General features: G+C 51.3%; 1 protein-coding gene across 1 annotated transcript in view; it reads right to left on the minus strand.

The window, feature by feature from the left end:
- Positions 1-13,551, minus strand: part of KANSL3 (KAT8 regulatory NSL complex subunit 3) — an 87,138-nt gene that overhangs the window by 8,222 nt on the left and 65,365 nt on the right. The gene's annotated exons all lie outside the window — the stretch shown is intronic.

Below are 13,551 nucleotides of genomic sequence, written 5' to 3' on the forward strand. Positions count from 1 at the left end.
TGCCCCTGTGTAGGCAGCCTCTGACATCCATCCTTGCCTTCGGTCTGGCTTCCTAGTTGAGCCTCGTGAACACGTCGCCTTTCTCATTGTGGAGATGGGGATTGGAGACCCTGGGAGGGTCGGTGACTTGCCCAGGTTCCCCTGGCAGGAGGGGCGGAGGAGGGCTGCGCAGGCCGTGTGACTCCTGTGCTCTGAGGACCCCAGGCTGTTACCAGTGCCCCCCGGGGTTTGGGGGTGTGACCAGGACGCCTGAGTTGGTCTGCCTTGGTGGTGGATGTAGATTATCTGGGGCCTGTAGCTGAGCCCTCTCTGCAGCACCATCCCACTTGCCTGACCCACGTGGACGGTCCAGAATTGGACTGGATTGAAATCACAGGAGGTGCCTGGAGGGAAAGGGGAGCAGATGCCCTGTCTCGGCCTGGGTGTCTGCGTCGGTAACAAGCTCCTGCGGTTTCAGATGTGGTTGCCCCAGGGCTCATCTAGAACCCCTGTGGCCTGATGCCCTGCTTGCTGCAGGCCTGATGGGAGCAGGGCCTTGGCTCAGGAGGAGGGAGGGTGGGTTCTTTTCAGAGGCACCATCCCCTCTCTCCACAAGCAGCCTGCACCCAAGCAATTTCATATGTATTCCTGGAAAAGTGGGGCTACTGCTGGCCAAGCAGAGGGTAGATGTCGGGGCATCAGGTGTGAGCAGGTCAGCGGGCGACACACAGCACTGGAACTTGCCGTGCCCGCTGGGCCTGGGATGCTCATGATCTCCGGCCGTGGGAGGGGCCCCCATAGTTTGCAGGTAGGGAGGCTGAGGCCAGGGATGGGAAGGGTCTTGCTTGCCCAAGGCCACCATTCACAATGACAGAACCCAGGCCAGGGAATGTGCAGCATGCTTGGCACCAGGGAGTGGGCGGCCAGGCCAAAAGTGCGCCCTATCCAGCCCCTGCCCCTGGCCACCTCCTTCAGGAGCAGCCTGTGACCGGTGGAGGGGCAGAGGGTGGTGGTCCCTGCTGTTGAGAGCACTCAGGCTCTGCAGGGGCATCTCCCAAACTTCCACCTCCTTCCTTCTGAGAGGTGCCAAGATGCCAGCCTAAGCACCTGCAGTGACCTGCCCTGAGCTCCCACTGCCACATGCAGTCCTTCTCTCCGAGCTGCAGAGGCTCAGTGGATGATAAAGGATGGGAAGGGGCCGGGTGCGGTGGCTCAAGCCTGTAATCCCAGCACTTTGGGAGGCCAAGGCGGGCAGATCACCTGAGGTCAGGAGTTCGTGAACAGCCTGGCCAACATGGTGAAACTCTGTCTCTACAAAAAATACAAAAATTAGCGGGGCATGGTGGTGGGCGCCTGTAATCCCAGCTACTTGGGAGGCTGAGGCGGCAGAATCACTTGAACTCGGGAGGTGGAGGTTGCAGTTAGCCCAGACTGCGCCACTGCACTCCACCTTAGGCAACGAGCAAAACTCAAAAAAAAAAAGGGTGGGTGGGGGGGGCTGAGTTCTGCCCACCCTCCAGGCCCTGGGTGCTGGGCCACAGACCACTGGGGTCAGATCCCCTGGATAAAAGGGGCAGGGTCCCTTCATCTGCAAAGCAACATCGGCCTGGCCCCGGCACAAAGATGGGCAGGACTTGAGCGCAAGCGGCTCAGCGCTGTGGTCATGGCGCCCTCTGGAGGCCCATCTGGAGAATGCACCTCCCGTGGGGCGTCTGTCCCGGGCAGGTGGGCGCCCTGGGCAGGAGGCAGGGGACCCTGTTTTGGCACAGATGCTAGAGCCCGATGTAGTCATGCTTCCAGGACACCCTCTGGGCCCAGTGCCCCACAGCCTGGTACTAACTGTACCCGATTCTCGGAGGGCAGCATCCCGGCTCACAGCTGGACTAAATGGTGGGTTCCCATCAGTGCCTCTGATTCCTCAGTGAGCAGAGACTGAGGACAGGTACTAGGGCTGGAGACCTGAGGTTGGGGAGAGGAGGGGACGAGAATGAGTGATCTCAGACAGGAGCGCCCCCACGCCAGGGCAGTGCCCTGGGGCCTCTGGGAAGCACCAGGTTCCACCTGAGGTTGGCGGCACGGGTTTTGGGTTTCGGCGGGACCAGGCCACCAGCTGTGTGCCGATTCGGAATAGGGGAGAGCCAGGTTCCACCGAGGAGACGCTGGGCCGGGGAGTCTGGTGCAGCAGAGCGGAACAACGGAGCTGAGGCGAGTGCAGGGAGCCAGGCCAGTGGAGGGCCTGGAGTCGAAGCTGGGTGCGGGGAGCCAAGGACGGGTGGCGGGACTGATGGACCACAGTGGGGCTCCGAGAACCACGGGACTGAAGGAGGTGGGCTGGGAATAAGAGGGCTGGCTGACGTCCCCGGTACCTGGGTGCACTCCTGAGAGTGAGTGGAGGAGAGCAGGCCAAGAAACGAAGGGGCCAGGGCGTGGGAAGCCTTGGAGTCACCGCCTTTGGACCAAGGTCAGGCAAGAAGCGGGGAGGAGGGGCTCGGGGTCCACAGCAAGGCCACGATGCAGGGGCAGCAACATGGGCTGGAAGCAACCCACTTCGGGACAGCGTGGAGAAGCGATCTGCACTGGAGAGAGCTGAGGGAGTGGTCTCTGGGTGGGCAGAGCCACGGACTGGCAGGGGAGGAAGCAGAGGGGCAGCTGGGAGTCCAGGCAGGGAAGTCAGAGACCTCCACCCCTCAAAACCAGAGGGTGGGCCAGGTGCGATGGCTCATGCCTGTAATCCTAGAACTTCAGGAGGCCAAGGCAGGCAGATCACCTGAGGTCAAGAATTCAACACCAGTCTGGCTAACATGGTGAAACGCCATCTCAACTAAAAATACAAACATCAGCCGGGCGTGGTGGCACGCACCTGTAGTTCCTGCTACTAGGGAGGCTGAGGCAGAAGAATCACTTGAACCCAGGAGGCAGAGTTTTCAGTGAGCTGAGATTGTGCCACTGCACTCCAGCCTGGCGACAAGAGTGAAACCCTGTCTCAAAAAAACAAAAAAAACAAAAAAACCAAAAAACAGAGGCTGCTGACAGTGCCCTGAGACGTGTTTAAACTTTTTTTTTAAGAGATGGGGGTCTTGCAGTGTTACCCCGGCTGGAGTGGTGCTGTGGCTATTCACAGGCAAGGCTATCATGCATTGCGGCACCCAAACTCCTGGGCTCAAGCAGTCCTCCCGCCTCAGCCTCCCAGGCAGCTGGCACTGCAGGTGCATGTCACGGCAGCCAGCTAAATGTTTTCAAATAATTGCCAGAATTTAAAAATCAGATTTCACATAAAAAATGTGGATATCAGGCTTCTCTTTAAAAACCAGAATTTCTGGCCAGGCGCTATGTCTCATGCCTGTAATCCCAGCACTTTGGGAGGCCGAGGCGGGCGGATCAGCTGAGGTCAGGAGTCAAGACCAGCCTGGCCAACATGGTGAAACCCTGTCTCTACTAAAAATACAAAAATTAGCTGGTCGTGGTGGCGGGCGCCTGTAATCCCAGCTACTCGGGAGGCTGAGGCAGGAGAATCGCTTAAACCTGGGAGGCGGAGGTTGCAGTGAGCCGAGATTGTGCCACTGCACTCCAGCCTGGGTGACAGAGTGAGACTCCATCTCAAAAAAAAAAAAAAATTCTGGCCACGTGGAAGCACTTCCTGGAGGTGAGCAGTTGCTGCTGCCTTTTGGACAGGGTGACCTACCCGTTCACCACAGTTGCCCCAGCCCCTAACTCCACAAACCTGAGGGACCCAGCCCTTTGCCCCCTGCCCCAGGCACCCCTGTTCAAGCCAGAGTCCTGTTGCTGCTCAGACAATAGGTGGCAGCTTTTGAGACTCCTTCCCATGTTGGAGGTTCTTGGCTTCACGCCTAGAGTTCCCACCACCTGCTGGGCCTTGTCATCCAGCGCTCAGGGGTCAGCAGATAGAGAGGGAAGTTCAAAGAGCTGAAGCCAGAACACAGGCCCTGAGTCCTGACTCCTCCCCGGGTTCAGTGTGTCCGTAAAGGTTCTCAGGCCCCTTACTGGCAAGCAACAGAAACAAACCCTGACCCAGGTAAGAGGGAGCCTGAGTGACTGAGAACTGCAGGAAGAAGAGAACCCCCAGGCCACCGGGGGTGGGGACAGCAGCCCTGCACCCCTGCACCCCTTCTCTGGCACTGCCATGGGTGAGCTGGAGCCGGCTCCTCCTGGCCCAGAGAGCGCACTGCAGGCATCTTTTTCCCAGCTCTCGGTTGATGCCTACTGGGAGCTTGAACTAGGCAAGGCAGGAGTATCTACAACCCCCAGAAATCAGCACATGCTGGCTGAGTGCGGTGGCTCACATCTGTAATCCCAGCACTTTGGGAGGCCGAGGCAGGCGGATCACCTGAGGTCAGGAGTTCGAGACCAGCCTGGCCAACATGGTGAAACCCTGTCTCCACTAAAAATACAAGAATTAGCCAGGCGGGTGGCGGGCACCTGTAATCCCAGCTACCTGGAAGGCTGAGGCAGGAGAATTGCTTGAACCTGGGAGGCGGAGGTTGCAGTGAGCCAAGATCATGCCATGCACTCCAGCCTGGGCCTCAGAGCGAGACTCTGTCAAAAAAAAAAAAAAAAAAGAAATCAGCACGTGCTATACATCAGGGCTCCCCCCGCCCCCAGCCAGGGGTCAATCACCTAGCAGCACGCACTGCCGACTCAGCTCCAACTGCCTTCTCTCCCTGGGGTCCCGCTTCAGGATACACTGTGAGGGGAGACTCTTATCTGAGGCCTCTGCTTACCCGGTAACCTCTGAGGCTGTTGCCTCAGAGGAAGCATGTCTTCCAGGTAGACCAAGACAGTAGCTGCCGTGCTGCGTGACGCCAGGTGCATACCCTTCTCTGGGCCTCCGTTCCCTCATCTGTGATGTGGAAATTAGTCACTCCTACCTCAAGAGTGGGGGCATTTAGTGAAAGTGCTCTGTGAACTAAAGTTCTGACGAATGTGGATCATCACCTCCCTCCCCACCGGCAGTGCTGCTCTACCAGCCTGACCGCCCTGCGCCCTGCCCTTTACCTCACTGCTTTTTAACATTCCTGCCCTCCCGCCTGGCTTCTGACTCACAGTCACACTGAACTTCGGATCCTGTCAGCGTCTGGGTCAAGTATGGCCAGTCCGTTCCCCCCAGGTATCAACTTTGACTGATGGTGGCTGTCTGCAGCTTGGGGTTGACTCAGTGTGACAGTGATGCAATTGATTAGTAATGTCTGCCAAGGCCACAGGCAGCGGTGTGGAGGCTCACCTGCCACTTAGTTGCCATCTCTGTCTACATGGAGGATGATCTAACTGTGCCTGATGATGGGCTGTCTGATATAAGTCCTGACCTCACTGCCACATCTTAGCCACAGCTCCTGTGCAGAGCCGCCTAGTTTCTCTCCCACAGGAGCAAGGGTTGTGGAGGAGCAGGTCTTGGATTGGGCGGTCAAATCCTAGAAGTCTGGGTTGGACAACCCTTGGCCTTGAGCTACAGAGTTTGATCCCTGGGTAGTCGTCAGGCTGCCTCTTGGGAGAAACCCAGGTAGGTTGTCCAAAAACCAGAAAGGTCTTTCCACAGCAGCTGGAGAGGGATGATCTAGGATCCACACCAATTAGATAGAGTAAAAGTGGCACAATTCTGGTGTCATTTGTAGAGTAACTGCAGTGCTTCTGAGCTGGGGCCTGTGGCCTTGGGTATGGGGATAATCAGTAGACGGTAAATTTTTTAAATCATTTCAAGGCCGGGTGTGGTGGCTCATGCCTGTAATCCCAGCATTTTGGGAGGCTGAGGCGGGCAGGTTGCCTGAGGTTAGGAGTTTGAGACCAGCCTGGCCAACATGGGGAAACCCCATCTCTACTAAAAATACAAAAATTAGCTGGGTGTGGTGGTGGGTGCCTGTAATCCCAGCTACTCAGGAGGCTGAGGCAGGAAAATCGCTTGAACTCGGGAGGCGGAGGTTGCAGTGAGCCAAGATCATGCCACTGCACTCCAGCCTTGGTGAAAGGGAGAGACTCCATTCAAAAAAAAAAAAAGAAAAAAAGAAAAATTCATTTCAAAGTCCAGCTGTCATCAGCTCACCCCTCTGCATAAACCTGTTCCATGACCTTCCATTGCCCTCAAGTTAAAACCCAAATGCCTCAGTCCGGAAGGCTCTTCATGGGCTCCTTGGTGAAAGGGAGAGACTCCATCTCAAAAAAAAAAAAAGAAAAAAAAAGAAAAATTCATTTTAAAGTCCAGCTGTCATCAGCTCACCCCTCTGCATAAACCTGGTCCATGACCTTCCATTGCCCTCAAGTTAAAACCCAAATGCCTCAGTCCAGAAGGCTCTTCATGGGCTCTGCTTCCTTCCCCAGGCTCCTGGCTCACATCCACCCCACCCTCCACCACCCACAGCACCCAAACCCCTGCAGTTTCTGCCTGGGCTGATCCCTGAGGCCCCACTCCAGCTCCCTGGCCTGACTGGCTGTCCCTCAGCTCTAGAAGAACCTTTGCACCCAAAAAAACGTGTCACTGCTCCCACTTTTCCTTCCAGTCTCTCAGAAGTTTCTTCCTCCAGGAAGCCTTCCTGGCTTAGGTACCCATCCCGTGTGCCCCCACAGCACCCAGTGCTTGTCTACCCGCCACTGTGGACCCATGACTTCCTGCATCCCTGCTTCCCCAGACTGTCGGCTCCCCGAGGGCAATTCACAATCCCCGTTGACCACCAACCCCAAGTTATACCTAGCCCCGTACAACAGGGGTCCCTTCCTTGTTTCTCTTTTTACCGAAATTATTTTGGTACATGTGCCCACTAGCAACATTCAGAAACATCCCTGGTAATCCTCCACATCCCAGTGGCTCCCAGAGGGCTCCTGCCTGCTCGGGAGGCAGCCCTAGGTTCTTTGCCACTGCATTTGCCCAGATGGCTGTGGTCCTGGGGAGGAGCAGCTCTTCCCACCAATAACCTCTGCCACATTCCCAACTGGCTTTGGAGAAGGGAGAGAACCCGCCCTTGATTCTTCCTTCAGAAATACAGCCACACCCCATCCCTTCCCCTCCCCACCCTGCACACACCCATGAGACCAAGCAGGGACGTTTAATAAGGTTTTAACAACATTTCTGGGAAGCAGCAGAAGGGGCTCAAAACAAGGACACAACCCACGACTGCTTCCTGAAGCTGCCTCAACCCCAGCCATGCAGCACATGCCATACCCAGTTCCTGACGTGGATCTGCATCAGGGTCTAGACCTCCAGACACCACCTGCAGCTCCAGGAGGCTCCGCACCTTGGAACTCACTACTCAGAGGAGGAGGAAGGCTCATCTTCCTCCACCCTCATCGGGGGCTTTGCTCTAAATCCTCATTTCTAGGATTAACTTCCTAGCTGTGGGTCGACAGTGCCCAACCAATGGTGAAAACGCTTGAATATCTCCTCTGCTGAGAAGCAGCCATCCAATCAAAATGGTGGGTTTGGGTTGACTTCTGCCACTCCTCCACACTGCCCCCCGCAATATGTTGAAGTCCTAACCCTCAGCACTTGAGAATGTGGCCTTATTTGGGAATAGGGTTGTTGTGGGTGTAATTCGTTAAGATGAGGTCACAGTGGAGTAGGGTGGACCCTCATCCACCATGACCGGCATCCTTGTAACGAGACAGTCATGGGAAGATGTGGGCACAAGGAGAGTGCTACGGGAAGACAGGACTGGGCACAGGGAGAGTGCCACATGAAGACAGGACTGGGCAGAGGGACAGTGCCACGTGAAGACAGGACTGGGCACAGGGAGAGTGCCACGTGAACACAGGACATGGGTACAGGGACAGTGCCACGTGAAGACAGGACTGGGCACAGGGAGAGTGCCACGTGAACACAGGACTGGGCACAGGGAGAGTGCCACGTGAACACAGGACATGGACACAGGCAGAATGCTACGTGAAGACAGGACTGGGCACAGGGATGGTTGTGGGTTTTACTTGGAATATTGTTGTTTTAATGTTCTATTTTCTGAATACATAAAGAGCTCCTTTATCTTAAGCTATCTATAACTCATAACAATTTCGTAGACTATATTCTTGTAAACTAAAATGAACATTTGTGTATTGGTCCATTCTGACACTGCTATAAAGAACTACCTGAGACTGGGTAATTTATGGAGAAAAGAGGTTTAATTGACTCACAGTTTGGCAGTTTGGCAGGCTGTACAGGAAGCATGGCTAGGAGGCCTCAAGAAACTTACAATCATGGCGCAAGGCCAAGGGGAAGCAAGCATGTCTTACAATGGCGGCAGGAGAGAGAGTGATGGGGGAAGTGCCACACACTCTCAAACAAACACACCTTGTGAGAACTCACTCACTATCATGAGAACAGCAAGGGGAGATCCGCCCTCATGATCCAGCCATCTCCCACCAGGCCCCTGTGCTGACATGCGGGGATTACAATTCGACATGAAATTTAAGGTGGGGACACAGAGCCAAACCATATCAATTTGCAAATGGTGTATTTTTCTTATTGCCTGATCATTCCAGAATTTGGAAACTCTTGAGTATTCTTAATTTCATGGCAATATAATTATTTGCACAGGTTCAATAAGAATCTGTCCTCCTTGTTTATCGGACAGAATTGGAAACATTGGTTATGCAACAAAGGCCTTTAAGTATTTTGTCATCTACAGATAGTTTTTTTCTTTTACTCTGGTGCTTCCCTGAATGTCATGTTAGAGAATGATGCTCATTTAATCAGCTATGAGCAGATACTTTAAAGAACTAAGGCAGCCGGGCGCGGTGGCTCACGCCTGTAATCCCAGCACTTTGGGAGGCCAAGGAGGGCGGATCACGAGGTCAGGAGATCGAGACCATCCTGGCTAACACGGTGAAACCCCGTCTCTATTAAAAATACAAAAAACTAGCCAGGCGTGGTGGCGGGCGCCTGTAGTCCCAGCTACTCGGGAGGCTGAGGCAGGAGAATGGCGTGAACCCGGGAGGCGGGGCTTGCAGTGAGCTGAGATCACGCCACTGCACTCCAGCCTGGGCGACAGAGTGAGACTCCGTCTCAAAAAAAAAAAAAAAAAAAAAAAAAACTAAGGTTGACTTTTGAGCCAATGTTTACAAAATGCTCTTGGGAAAACTGGCGCTGGCTGGAGTACACGGTTTCAGCCACACAGGTGAGTAAGGAAGGTCACTTCCTGACAGTACCTGGAAGCTTAGGATCTTCTGGGGACTCAAGAAAAGAGGAACTTGTCCAAATTTATAGGTACTGCATTTGAAGTATGATGGCAAGTTCTTAGCTTGGCTTCCTGGCCTCAAGAGAATTTTAAAAGCCCAGTCTGAAAGTCCTCATGAAAACTTTCAACAAAGTAAACTTAAGAAGACCTATGTGGCAAATTACCATTCTTCATCTATATAAGTAATCAGTCAAGTCTAAAGAGACCAGCCTTATTTTGTGATCAAGAATAACAGGGTTTTTTTTTTTGAGACAGTCTCACTCTGTCGCCCAGGTTGGAGTGCAGTGGCATGATCTTGGCTCCTAGCTCCTGGGTTCAAACGATTCTCGGGCCTCAGCCTCCTGAGTAGCTGGGACTACAGGTATGCACCACCACGCCCATCGAATTTTTTTTTTTTTTTTTTTGTAGTAGACATGAGGTTTCACCATGTTGGCCAGGCTGGTCTTAAACTCCTGACCTAAAGTGATCCGCTCGCCTCAGCCTCCCAAAGTGCTGGGATTACGGAAGTGAGCAGCCGCACCCGGCCAAGAATAACAGTTCTTTGAGATTATTTTTTATCAAGATGGAAGTGACTGTAGAGAGGAATTTTGTATTTCAGTGGAAATCTATGCACACCCATCTAGGTTATCAGATTCTGGCTCTCGTCACTGCTGTTCATTTTGCACCTTTTTATAAATCACAGGTAACTAATTGATATGCAAACTGTTTTGTCTGGTAAAGATTTAACTGACTTTCTTTCACCCTATGGAAAAACCAGTTTTAGTACCTATCTGCAAATTGGACTGGATGCTGTCACCTTGCCTAAATTGTGGATTCTTATCAAATTTTCAATTCTTCCCGATGTCATCAATATCTGGCTATGGTTATCCAAACTAAAATTCTTAATTTTCCTACCTCCTGCCTGACTCAGCATCACCAAGAACGGAATGAAGGCTCACCATCTAGAGTCTACGTCAGGACTCCAGGTAGCCTTGCACTGGCCCTTTGTCCAGGATCTGCAGAACCCCCTATAACCTACAGCCCAAAGACTTGATATAAACCTCAAAGGACTCATCACCATGGCAGACCATGCAGGGGCTGAATTATCCCTGCACAGGCCACTGTCTGGACCACTAAGGAAGACCAGCAAAATGCCTGTATATGCATGTCTCTAAATGAGCAGGAACCAAGACTGAACGACACCAAGAGCATCACCATCCTAGCCTGAGCTTCAAGAAACTCAAGAAGCACTGCCGCAAAACCTAAAGGTTTTCCTCCATTGACCACTTGGAATCCAATGAATAGGTTACCCTCAGGCTCTGTACTTCAATTCAACCTTTGATATGAATATTTCTCTTTCACATTTCAGTCATCCTTCTTTAAAGATGCCGGATTTCTAGCACTCTAAAACAACTGATCTTTGCCACCACCTCTCATCAGATGGCTCAACTGACTGCAATCACAACCAACAAGAGCCCTTGGGAAGCCATTTCTTTTTTTTTGAGACGGAGTCCTGCTCTGTCGCCCAGGCTGGAGTGCAGTGGCCGGATCTCAGCTCACTGCAAGCTCCGCCTCCCGGGTTTACGCCATTCTCCTGCCTCAGCCTCCGGAGTAGCCCTGGCTAGTTTTTTGTATTTTTTAGTAGAGACGGGGTTTCACCGTGTTAGCCAAGATGGTCTCAATCTCCTGACCTCATGATCCGCCCGTCTCGGCCTCCCAAAGTGCTGGGATTACAGGCTTGAGCCAACGCGCCCGGCCGGGAAGCCATTTCTTATACCTGCTTTGCCCCTCTAAAGCTTTGTGATCACCTCTTAGTTGTTCAGTAATGAATGATACTCATGAACAAAAGAAGGGACTGACAAGAGTGATATCTGCCTGAGCCTCATATGCCTAAAAACAGCAACAGTTAAGAAATCTCCCTATCTTTTTGTGGCTCAGGAAATGGCTAACTGCAAAGTACCGCCCTGCTCTGGCATTTGCCAGGATAAGACCCATCTCCATCCTTCTGCATGACTTCCATAAGATTTGCAGAAGACACAGATGGCTCCCTTGTCTAAGTGCCCCCATAAAACCCTAGGTCTCCCCACTCAAATTCTTTGAGACTGTCTTCATTACTCAGTATTCTTCCTATTAATTATTCCTCCTTAATTATCCAGTGCATTTTGTCTTTCATGCCAGCTTTCTACAACTTAGGTGGAAGAGGAACCCTAGTTTTATTTTTAATATGAAGAAGATGTAAACGTTTTTCTAGGCCAAGGTGAGAAACATTGGTAAAGAGGGGAAAAGAGGAAAAGTATAGGTGAGAGGAGAGAACGGAATTACTTACACACTCAACAAATGTTGAGTGTCATACCAGCTGCTAAGATCAATACAAATGTAAATAATACATAATTTCTTCCCTTAAAGAGCCTACAGCCAAGGAAGGCAATGTGGCATGAACATAAACAACTACGATACAAAGCCATATGCGCTGAGTGTTAGGTCACCAATGTCATTATCTTCCAAAATGAAAAAGCAGCTCTGTGGAATTTCCATTTGGGTGAGGGGACAACAAAGAGAACTGGAAAGGGGAGCAGATAGAAGCTGACACAGAAGAAATTTCAAATGATGAGAACTTGGTAACAAAAGTATGCAAGCAGAAGGCCATGGGAGGCGTTAAGGACAAAGTTAGTAGTGCAGTTTAGTAGGAATATAAGGTAGGCATAGGGATTTAAGACCCAGTCATGGAAGGACAAGGGCTAGCCCTGATAACATAAGCACTGGTGAAAAAGTAAAGGCTAATAAAGATTTGGGGGTAAATTACATAGTTGGAGCCACATAATAGGACTACTAAGCTAACTGCAGGGTGGAGGATGGACTGATTATAGGGGAGAGTGGCAGTTATAAGGATGATGGAATGAGGTCCTGAATGAGGGAAATGGCAGGGGGAGTGAGTGGACGCATGAGATTAGAATACTCTGCAGACAGAACCTGGGCTCAGTGATTGAATGGAGGTCTGTGGGCCTGAATCACTCACTGATGTAATGGTTTTATCTTTAGAAACAGTGAGCCCAGCAAGGTAGTGGGCTGAAAGAAGGGAGGCAAGGGCCACCTGGTCAGGGCAAGCAGCAGTGTCTAGGAGGAAGACAGAAATGCATGTTTGGAGGCAGATGCATGGTCAGGACAGGAGGCAGAGTCTGAGGAGTCAGTCTCCCTTGACTGTAAGGCTCTGTGAGGCAAGAAATCATGTATTATTTACCTTTGCTTTTCCCTTAGTAGCTGCATGCCATTCAACATTTGTTGAATGTGAAGTCCTGGAAATATATGAGGTGGCCACAGAAGAGCAGAGCCTGAGAAGAGGAACAGCAACAGCAGAAGGTGCCAAAGCCAAACGTGGCAGGGAGAGGTGGAGGCATGAGTGCAAGAGAGACAGAAGAAATCCAGGCATGCACCAGTCATGGATATGAAGGAAGAGGAGAACGCTGACATGCAGGAAGCTCTCAGTGCTTCTTATAGCTGTGTTTGGACCCCCAAGGCTCTGAGAACACCACTGTAGGCAGATCCAGGAAACTTCTTCCATCCCAGCCTCTTCAGGGTCAGCCATGCTGCCCAAAATTTCTATGTCTGGAATTCCTACTGTGCCTATTAGCTGTTGCTCAAAAACAGCAGAGTTGGCCTCAAAAAAATAACTTTTTGATAGAGAGATGAGGAGAAAAAGCATGTGCCATTATTAAGTTATTATATCACATATATGACACATAGCATATCTATTATATTTATCGCACAGCATATATAGATATACATGATATGCAGCATATATATTACAGCTGGCCTCCATATCTGTGGGTTCTGCATCCTTGGATTCAACCAATCGTGGGTCAAAAATATTCGGGGGAAAAACTGTACTAAATATGTACAGACTACTTTTTTGTCATTATTCCCTAAACAATACAGTATAACAACTATTTATATAGCATTTACATTATATAAGGTATTATAAGTAATCTAGAGATGATTCAAACGATACAGGAGGATATACATGGGTTATATGCAAATACTATGCCATTTTGTAGCAGAGACTTGGGCATCTATGGATTTTGATATCCACAAGAGGTCCTGGAACCAGTCCCCCTTGGATACTGAGAGATGGCTGTATATGGGAATAACATATAATGCATATATGTATCTCAGCTGCAAACCTACATTTTCTATTCTGCTTTGTGATGCTGGGGCTGGAACTCTGCAAACCTCATTTCTGCTTTGTGATATGCTTCCCTGTGGGTCTCTGCTAATAGAGGGCACCAGAGGGAGGCTGCAAAGCTGGAGGAGTGAGCAGGGACTTGCGTCTTCTACTCTCTTCTACTCCACTTCTCATAGGCTTCTCCTCCCTGTGTTACGGATGAACAGGCGATAAATGCACTGAGTCCAGAGTTGAATTACAGTG

The sequence above is a fragment of the Macaca thibetana genome, chromosome 13, assembly GCF_024542745.1.
Source record: "Macaca thibetana thibetana isolate TM-01 chromosome 13, ASM2454274v1, whole genome shotgun sequence".
In the NCBI taxonomy this organism is placed as follows: Eukaryota; Metazoa; Chordata; class Mammalia; order Primates; family Cercopithecidae; genus Macaca; species Macaca thibetana.